The 10,144-nt window shown below is 36.9% G+C and overlaps 1 pseudogene; it reads left to right on the plus strand.

The window, feature by feature from the left end:
- The first annotated feature begins 262 nt into the window (after positions 1-262).
- On the plus strand, positions 263-855 carry LOC109438140 (magnesium-dependent phosphatase 1 pseudogene; annotated as a pseudogene).
- Positions 856-10,144: the final 9,289 nt, after the last annotated feature.

The raw sequence follows: 10,144 nt of genomic DNA on the forward strand, positions 1-10,144 counted from the left end.
TTCGCCAAGGCTATTAAGCAAGAAAAATATAAAGCATACAGATTAGAAAAGAAGTAAAATTATCTCTATACAGAAAAGACATGATCTTATATACAGAAAATTCTAAGGAATTCTCTAAAAAAAAACTATTAGAACCAATAAATTAGTTCAGCAAAATTGTAGGATACAAGATCAACCTACAAAAATTGGTTGTATTTACAGGCGAGTGTATGGCCCCAGAGAAGGCCTCACCTCCGTGCGCCTGGCCTGTCGGGTGCGAGTCATGGCAGGGCTCCCAGAGCTGGTCATCTTCCACCTGGATTACACGCTCTGGCCATTCTGGGTGGACATGGACGTATACCTCATTCCAAAAGAGTAGTGATGGGACTGTACGAGATAGGTAGGGCCAGACATCAGACTGTACCCGGAGGCGCCTGAGGTCCTGGAACCATTTCGGAGCCTTGGGGTGTCCGATGCTGCTGTTTCACCAACAGGTGAGGTTAAAGGGGCCAACCAACTACTGGAGCTATTTGGCTTTGTCACATTCTTTATTCGATGGGAAATCTATCCAGGCAGCAAGGTCACACACTGAGAGATTGCAGCAGAAGACCAGAGTTCTTTTCTCTCTGATGATCTTCTTTGATGATGAGAAGCAGAATATTGTAGACGTCAGCAAACTGGGTGCTACCTGCATTCATGTACAGAATGGAACGAGTCTTCAAACCCTAACTCAGGGGTAGAGACATTTGCAAGGGCCCAAGGTAGGCCCTGAGATCCAGTCCTGTGGATGAGCCTCATTTGAGGCGTAAAAACGAAAGAAATCAGGAGGGCATTTTCAGATGCGTTTGTAAATTATTAAAGTGTATTTGTGTGTGACAGAAAAAAAAGTTAGTTGCATATCTATGCCCTAGTAATGAACATTCTGACAATGAAATTAAGAAAATGATTCAGTATACAAAGCAGCAAAAGAATAAAATGCTGAGAGGTAATGCTAAGAAATAAATTTAAGAAGACAAGCACAAGAATTCAACATTGAAAACTATAAAAATTATTGAAATGAATTAAATAATACCTAGATAAATAGAAAGTCACTCTTTGTTCATGGATTAGAAGATGTAATATTGTTAAATTGGCAACACCTCCAAACTGATACACAGATTCAACAAAATTGCTATCAAAATCCCAGTTGTCTAATTTGCAGAAATAGTTAAAAGCTAATACTTAAATTCATATGGAAATTTAAGGGACCCAGAGTAGCCAAAACAATCTTGAAAGAAAATAAAAAGTTAGAGGACTCACATATCTCAATTTCAAAACTTATTACAAACTATGGTAATCGAGAGTGTGAGATATTGCCATTACGATAGACATATAGATCAATGGAATAGGATTGAGAGTCCATACCTGAACACATACATTTCTGCAATAAATGTAATAAGCCAATGCATTTATGGACAATTGATTTTCAGCAAGAATTCCAAAACAATTCAATGGAGAAAGAAGTATTGTTGTTTTCAGCAAATGGTGTTGGTACAGCTGGATGTTCACATACAGAAGTATGAAGTTAGACACTTTTTTTACACCATGTACAAAAGTTAACTCAAATGAAAAAAAAAAACTAAATGTAAAGTTAAAACTAAAATTACCTCTTAGAAGAAAACAGAGTAAATCTTTGAGATGTTGGATTAAGTAAGTTTTTTTTCTTTGATACAACATCTAAAACACATACAATCTAACAAAACATAAATAAATTGGAATTTATCAAATTTTTTTAAAAAAACTTTCATTCTATAAAGGACATTATTAATAAAGTGATATAAAAAATTCTCAGAAAACTAGGAGTAGAGGTAACTTCCTCAATTTAACAAATATTTACAAAAATATCCACAGGTATCATTATACTTAATGATGAAATATTAAATGCTTTCCCTGTCATGTGTCACAAGAAAACAATGTTAAGTCCCACGATTATTATTCAACATAATACAAAAAGTTTCAGCCTGAAAAATGTGCAATAAAATTAAATAAAAAGCAGCAGGTTATAACGGAACAAGTGGAGTGTCGATATTTGCATACATGATTTTCTATATATGAAATCACTCAGAATCTGCAAAAAAATTTAGAACTAATAAGTGAGTTCAACAAAGTTACAGCATTTAAGATAAACCTCCAAAAGTCAATCAGATTTTTATATACTGGCAAAGAATACATGAATACCAAAATTAAAATTACAATAACATTTATAATCACTCAAAACAATGTGAAATACTTAGGAGTAAGTCTAACAAAATATATACAGGACTTGTATGCTGAAAAATAACAAAACCCAATGAAAGAAATAAGAAATCTAAATAAATAGAGAGACATACTATGGACATTTGTGGTCTGAAGCAACAATGTCAATCTTCCTCCAAATTGATATTTAGGTTTAAGGCAATTCTTTTTCAAATCTCAGACATATTTTTTTTTAATTTCAACATATTTTAATGAAAAAGTTAAATTCAATGTAAAAAAATTAAAATTATTTTTCAGGTTTCCAAAGAAATTACTGTAAATTTTTCAAAATTGTGTGTTAAAACTAAAAGACAAAATATAAACTAATTAATATCAAAATTTTAATAAAAATTCTTTTTTTATTAAAGTTTATTGGGGTGACAATTGTTAGTAAAGTTACATAGATTTCAGGTGTACAATTCTGTATTATATCATCTATAAATCCCATTGTGTGTTCACTACCCAGAGTCAGTTCTCCTTCCATCACCATATATTTAATTCCCTTTATCCTCATCTACCACCCTCTTTCCCCCTTACCCTCTGGTAACCACTAAACTATTTTCTGTGTTTTTGAGTTTTTGTTTCTCATTTGTTTGTCTTGTTCTTTTGTTGTTTGGGTTCATATACTACATATCAGTGAAATCATATGGTTCTCTGCTTTTTCTGTCTGACTTATTTCGCTCAACATTATAATCTCAAGATCCATCCATGTTGTCACAAATGGTCCTATTTCATCTTTTCTTACCGCCAAATGTGTATATATACCACAACTTCTTTATCCATTTATCTGTCGAAGGACATTTTGGTTGTTTCCATGTCTTGGCCTCCGTAAACAAAGCTGCAATGAACATTGGGGTGCAAGTGTCTTTATGGCTAAATGTTTTCAGATTTTTTAGATATCCAGGAAAGGGATTGCTGGGTCATACGGTAATTCTATTTTTAATTTTTTGAGGAACCTCCACACTGCCTGCCTTCCATAGTGGCTGCACCAGTCTGCATTCCCACCAACAGTGTATGAGGGTTCCTTTTTCTCCACAGCCTCTCCAACATTTGTTACTATTTGTCTTGTTGATGATAGCCATTCTGACTGGGGTGAGGTGATATCTCATTGTGGTTTTGATTTGCATTTCTCTGATGATTAGTGATGTTGAGCATTTTTTCATATGTCTATTTGCCATTTGTATGTCCTCTTTGGAGAAATGTCTCTTCATCTCCTCTGCACATTTTTTAATTCGGTTGTTTATTTTTTTGTTGTCGAGTTGCATGAGTTCCTTGTATATTTTGGATATTAGCCCCTTATCGGAGGCACTGTTTGCAAAAATCTTCTCCCATTCAGTAGATTGCCTCTTTATTTTGTTGATGGTTTATTTTGCTGTGCAGAAGCTTTTAAGTTTCATATAGTCCCATTCATTTATTTTAGATTTTACTTCCCTTGCCTTTGGAGTCACATTCATAAAACGCTCTTTGAACCCAAGGTCCGTAAGTTTAGTACCTATGTTTTCGTCTATGCAGTTTATTGTTTCAGGTCAGACAGATTTTTAAAAATAAATATGACAGGATCATTCTAAAAGTTATATGGAGGAGGAAAAGAAGTAGAAAAGCTAAAACAATTTTGAATGAAAAAAAAAGAAGAAACTAGGAAAGTAAGAGAAATCACTCTACCATATTTTGAGACATATTATATAACCATAGTAATCAAGAGTGCATGGTATTGGTGGAGGGAAAGAAACACAGATTAACAGAATAAAAATGAGAGCCCAGAAATAGATCCCACACTTTGACCAAAGTCCAAAATGAATTCAACAAATGGTGCTGGAACAATTGGGGATATATGGTCAAAAAGAGTTTAAAATTTTAAAAATGACATTGGCCTAAGCCTTACACTTTACTCAAAAATCAAATTACAAGCAATTACTAACCATAGTGTAAAATATAAAGCTATAAAGCTTTATAAAAATAGGAGAAAATCTTTAAGATATGCTAGATTTATCAGTAAAAATATTACCACCATTATGGAAAACTCTATGGTACCTCAAAAAATTGAAAATGGAACTACTTTATGACCTAGCAATTTCATTCCTGAGTATCTATCCAAGGAAATCCAAAACACTAATTTAAAACAATATATGCGCTCCTATGTTTATTGCAGCACTATAAACAATAGCCAAGATATGGAAACAACAGAAATGCCCATCGATAGACAATAGGATAAAAAAAACTGTGGTATATTTCTACAATGGAGTATTACTTGGCCATAAAGAAGAGTGAAATATTACTATTTGCAACGACATGGATGGACCTAGAGAATATTATGATAAGTGAAATAAGTCAGACAGAGAAAGACAAATACCATATGATCTCACTTCTATGTGGAATCTAAAGAACAGAATAAATGAACAAACAAAACAGAAACAGACTCAGAGATAGAGGGAAAATAAAAACTGAGGGTTGCTAGATGGGAGATGGGGGAGAAGGTAAAGGGATTAGAAAATACATATTAGTAGTCACCATATAGCCACTGGGATATGAAATACATTTGGGGAATATAATCAATAATGTTGTAAAGATTTTGTAGGGGGTCAGATGGGCACTTGTCTTATTAGAGAGACCACTTCATGGACTGTGTAGATGCCTGACCACTGTGCTGTACACCTGAAGCTGAAGCTGAAGCTGAATAATATTGAATGTCAACCATAATATATATATATATATATATATATATATATATATATATATATATATATATATGGTCACAGGATGTTGAGTACAGCATAGGGAACAGAGTCAATGGAATTGTAACAGCTATATACAATATCAGAGGGGTAGTAGATTGGGGGAGAGGATTATCACTTTGTGAGGGGTGTAAATGTCTATTACATTGTTTTGTACACCTGAAACTATTTTTTTTAAAAAAGACATAGGGCTAGATTTGATACCAAAATCACAATCCATAAAGGAAAATTGATAAGTTAGACTTTATCAAAATTTAAAGCTTTTGCTCTGCAAAAGGCCCTGTTAAGAAAATGAAAAAATAAGCTCCTGACTAAGAGAAAATATTGGCAAACCATATATCCAATAAAGGACTAGTATCTAGAATATATAAAGAACTCTCAAAACTCAAAATAACATTCCAATTAGAAAATGGGCAAAACAGATGAGATATTTCACTGAAAATAACCTACAGATGACAAATAAGCACATGGAAAGATGTTCAACATCATTACCTACCCATTAGGGAAATGCAAAGCAAAGCCACAAAAAGATACCACTATGCACTGATTAGAATGCCTAAAATTAAAAATAATGACAACAAGTGTTGGTGAGGATGGGAATGTAAACTGCTGTAGGCCCTCTGGAAAACAGTTTGGCATTTTCTCAATAAACTAGGCATGCCACTACCACACAATCCAAAATTGCATTCCTGGGCGTTTATGCCATAGAAATGAAGACTTATATTCACTCAAAAACCTGCACGCAAAGTCCATGGCAACTTTTTCATAATAGCTGTACATTGGAAACAACATAAACGTCCTTCAATAGATGAATGGTTAGACCAACTGTAGCACTTCCATACTATGGGATGGTTTACAGCAATAAAAAGGAGCAAACTACTGATTTACTCAACAATATGAGTGAATCTTCAGAGAATCTGACCAGTAAAAAACACCAATCCAAATAGGTTACATATTCTTTAATTTCATTTATGTAACATTCTTGAAATGATAGAATTATAGATATAGAGGACAGATTAGTGACCAGTGGAAGGGGAGGAAAACAGAAGAGAAGCAGGTACACTTATAAAAGGGTGACATAGTTATTCTTGGGGTGATGGAATTGATCCATATCTTGACTGTATCAATGTCTTAGTTGTGATGCTGTACTGCAGTTTTGCCTGATGCTATTATTGGAGGAAACTGAATAAAGGATACAAGTGTCTGGCAATTAAGTTTGTAAATTTGCCACCATGCACTTACATAGGCAGCACTGTACAAACAGCTTGGTAAGGTTTCATAACCTTGGTATATCAGTGGCTCACAGCTGTATTTGTGTCGATATGTGGCGGTGTCTTGCTAAGTGCATTCATTATTGTTGTTGCGTGTTTTTGCGTGCCATCGTGAGAATGTCTGAGCTTGAATTAGAGCAATGAACAAACATTAAATTTCTTGTTAAACTTGGCAAGAGTGGAAGTGAAATCAGGGACATGTTAGTCCAAGTTTATGGAGATAATGCCATAAAGAAAATGGCAGTGTACAAATGGATTAAACATTTTTCTGAGGGGAGAGAATGGGTCACTGATGAAGAGAGGTCAGGGCAGCCAGTAACGAGCAGAACTGATGAAAACATTGCAAAAATTTATCAAATTGTGCATCAAAATCATCAGCTGATTGTGAGAAGCATAGCAGATCAAGTAAACATTGATAGAGAAACAGGAAAATCTTAACAGAAAATCTTGGCATGAGAAAGGTGTGTGCAAAAATGGCTCCGAAGGAGCTCACTAATGAACAGAAGCAAAGGAAAGTCAAAGTTTGCCAAGACCTTTGGAGAGGCAAGACAATATTTTGGGCTGTGTTATCACTGGTGATGAAACATGGGTGCACCAATATGACCCTGAAACAAAGAGTCAAGGTACACAATGGAAGTCAGCCAATTATGCATGACCAAAAAAGTTCTCAGTCTAAATCAAGAGTCAAAACAATGTTGCTAACCTTTTATGATATCAGAAGGATTATTCATTATGAATTTGTGCCAACTGGACAGTTAAGCAAGTTTATTATTTGGAAGTGCTGAAAAGGCTGCATGAAAAATTAGGGGACCTAAACTTTTCACCAACAATTCATGGCTCTTACATCATGAAAATGCACCAGCTCACATGGCAAAAGCACTGTCTGTGAGGGAGTTTTTAGCCAGTCAACAAATAACTATATTGGAACACCCTCCATACTCACCTGATGTGGCCCCCAATGATTTCTTTCTTTGCTCAAAGATAAAGGAAATATTAAAAGGAAGACATTTTGATGATATTCAGGACATCAAGGGTAATACAATGGCAGCTCTGATGGCCATTCCAGAAAAAGAGTTCCAAAATTGCTTTGAAGGGTGGAGTATGCACTGACATCAGTGCATAGCTTCCCAAGTGGAGTACTTTGAAGGTGACCATAGTGATATTCAGCAATGAGGTATGTAGCACTTTTTCTAGACTGAGTTCACAAACCTACTTGTCAGACCTCGTATGTGAGCAGATATAATAATTTTTGACAGAGGAGGCAAAAACACACAATGGAGAAAAGAAAGCCTCAATAAATGGCCCTGGGAATATTGGAAAGCCATGTGCAAGAGAATGAAGCTAGACTGTTATCTGTTACCATGTACCTAAATTAACTCAAAATGGATTAAAGATCTATATGTAAGACCTGAAATAATAAATTGCATAGAAGAAAGCATGGTTACTAAACTTATAGACTTTGGGTTTAGAGAGGATTTTATGAATTTGACCTCAAAGGCAAGTAAAGTATAATAAAAGCAAAATAAATGGGACGGGGTGGTAGATGAGGGTAAAGGGGATCAAATATATGGTGATGGAAGGAGAACTGACTCTGGGTGGTGAACACACAATGGGATTTATAGATGATGTAATACAGAATTGTACACCTGAAATCTATGTAACTTTGCTAACAATTGTCACCCCAATAAACTTTAATTAAAAAAATAAAAATAAAAAAAATGGGACTATGTCAAACTAGAAATCTTCTGCATAGGAACAGTAACCATCAACAAAACAAAGAGGCAACCATCCGAATGGGAGAAGATATTTGCAAACAACACCTCTGATAAGGGGATCATATAAAAAACATATAAAGAACTCATACAACTCAACAACCACAGCAACAACAAATCCAATTAAAAAATGGTCAGAGGACCTGAACAGACACTCAAGACATACAGGGTAATATGATGACAGCTCTGATGGCCATTCCAGAAAAAGAGTTACTTTGGAGGGTGGACTAGGTGCTGGCGTCGGTGCATAGCTTCACAAGGGGAGTACTTCGAAGGTGACCAACCGTAGTGGTTTTCAGCATTGAGGTATGTAGGACTTTTTCTAGTATGACTCTGCAAACTTAATTGTCAGACCTTGTATGTCTCTGCATTATTGCTTTGAAGTGCATGTGAACCTAAAATTACCCCAAAATAAAAAGTCAAATTAAAACAAAAACGGATTATGTGGTACCACTTTACTGGGGTAAGCATTCCTGGGAGGTAGAAGTATGGAATTAGCAAAGGAGGAGGAGCCAAGCCAGAGGTCAGGTGAACTACCACATCTCAAAACTGCAACATCTCAGGACCCAGAGAAGGACAATTTGCCTAGTCTTTCCCTCTCTGTCTCCCATTGTTCCTTAACCCCAGGAGGACTTACCCTCTCAGCACTGCTGGAGTGAGTCACATCCTGGAGAAACCTGGGCCTGTGTTTGCTTTATGCCCCCAACTAGTCTAGAACATAAACATCCTGAAGGGCATGTGTGCTCAATTAGACTAGAAGATAAACTAGAAGGTGGGAAACCATACTCACATTACTCTGTGTCCCCACACCAAGACTAAAAAGGGAATGGGCATTATATACAAGATGCTTGTTAGTCATCATTGCACACATTTTTGTATTTCATACTCAAAATACCTGGATGTGGTTTCTTTTAATTTAATAAAAGTATGACATGCCCAGGATGATACCGTTTGGAACATTACATGCCTGAGTACAGAGATCTGCAGTACATGGTAGGTATTCTGTCTCCCTTCCTCTTCCTCCTCTCCCTCTCTCCTACACATGCACACTGCTCAACAGCATTATGATGTGTGAGTACTAAAACCTTTGCCAAATTACCTAACCTTTTTATAACGGGCCCATGTTCTAACAAGTTGTTTAGATTTCTGAGCCTTCTCTGGATTGTCTTCAAAGAATCAAAGATCACTAGCAAAAGCATAGACTGCCAGAGTCAGGCAGTAGTGTAGGGTCTTAGAATCTGGAAGGTAGGAAAGAAATTGCCCTCTGAATGGTGAGATGGGGTGGAGGTGGGATGTCTCACTGAAGGGACCTGTACAGGGGGGCATAGGTGGGGGACAGTTAAGGAAAGGGGTAGGAATGTGTCTATAGTATGAGGCCAAGAACAAACCCATCTTTGTGAAGTGTTGGTTTCAGAACATGAGGAGAACAACTCTGTTTTTGGTTTTATTTTTCACATTTTATACTAGGTAGACTTGCTGTGGTCAGAGGGAAAACTATAAAACACTCTTACATCAGCTCACTATCATCTTAACTCTTAGCTTTCTTTGCCTTATTCTCTATAATTATTCTCATCTCTAGAGGCCTCTTAATAAACATTCATTCCACTTCCCTCCTTCTCTCTTCCTTTATCTCCCCTCACCCCCACTGTCTCTTTCAGCACTACCCTGCCCTCCTGTCTATTCCCTGGAAACTGGGACCTGAGGTTCACAGGTTGAAAAGGAATCTCTCAGGGAAACTGGCCTCAGGGAGGAATCCCAGTCTCAGGAGCTGCCTCTCTCCCAGCCTTTGTTTCCTGTGGTCCCAGCTTCCCACCTGGCCCAGGATCTGAGGGACCCATCACAGCTGCCCTGCATCTCCCTGGGCCGGCCTGAGCCAGCAGCAGGAGGACAGTGAGCTGCCAGGGCTCTGTCTCTGCCGACAGTCGTCTCTAGTGAATCAGAGCTGCACCAGGCAGAGGGGGGCACTCAGGTCGGAATCACACCTGTGGTGCCTCTGTGGTCCTGGGCTGCAGCAGTCCTGCAAGGACCCTTACACCCCATCCACAAGCTTGAAACTTGTCTGCTGGGGATTGCTCACCCAACACAGTGAGGATTGTTAGACAGAGCAGGACTGAAA

The sequence above is a fragment of the Rhinolophus sinicus genome, chromosome 9 (genome assembly GCF_057876585.1).
Source record: "Rhinolophus sinicus isolate RSI-liver-muscle chromosome 9, RSI-T2T, whole genome shotgun sequence".
Classification (NCBI taxonomy): domain Eukaryota; kingdom Metazoa; phylum Chordata; class Mammalia; order Chiroptera; family Rhinolophidae; genus Rhinolophus; species Rhinolophus sinicus.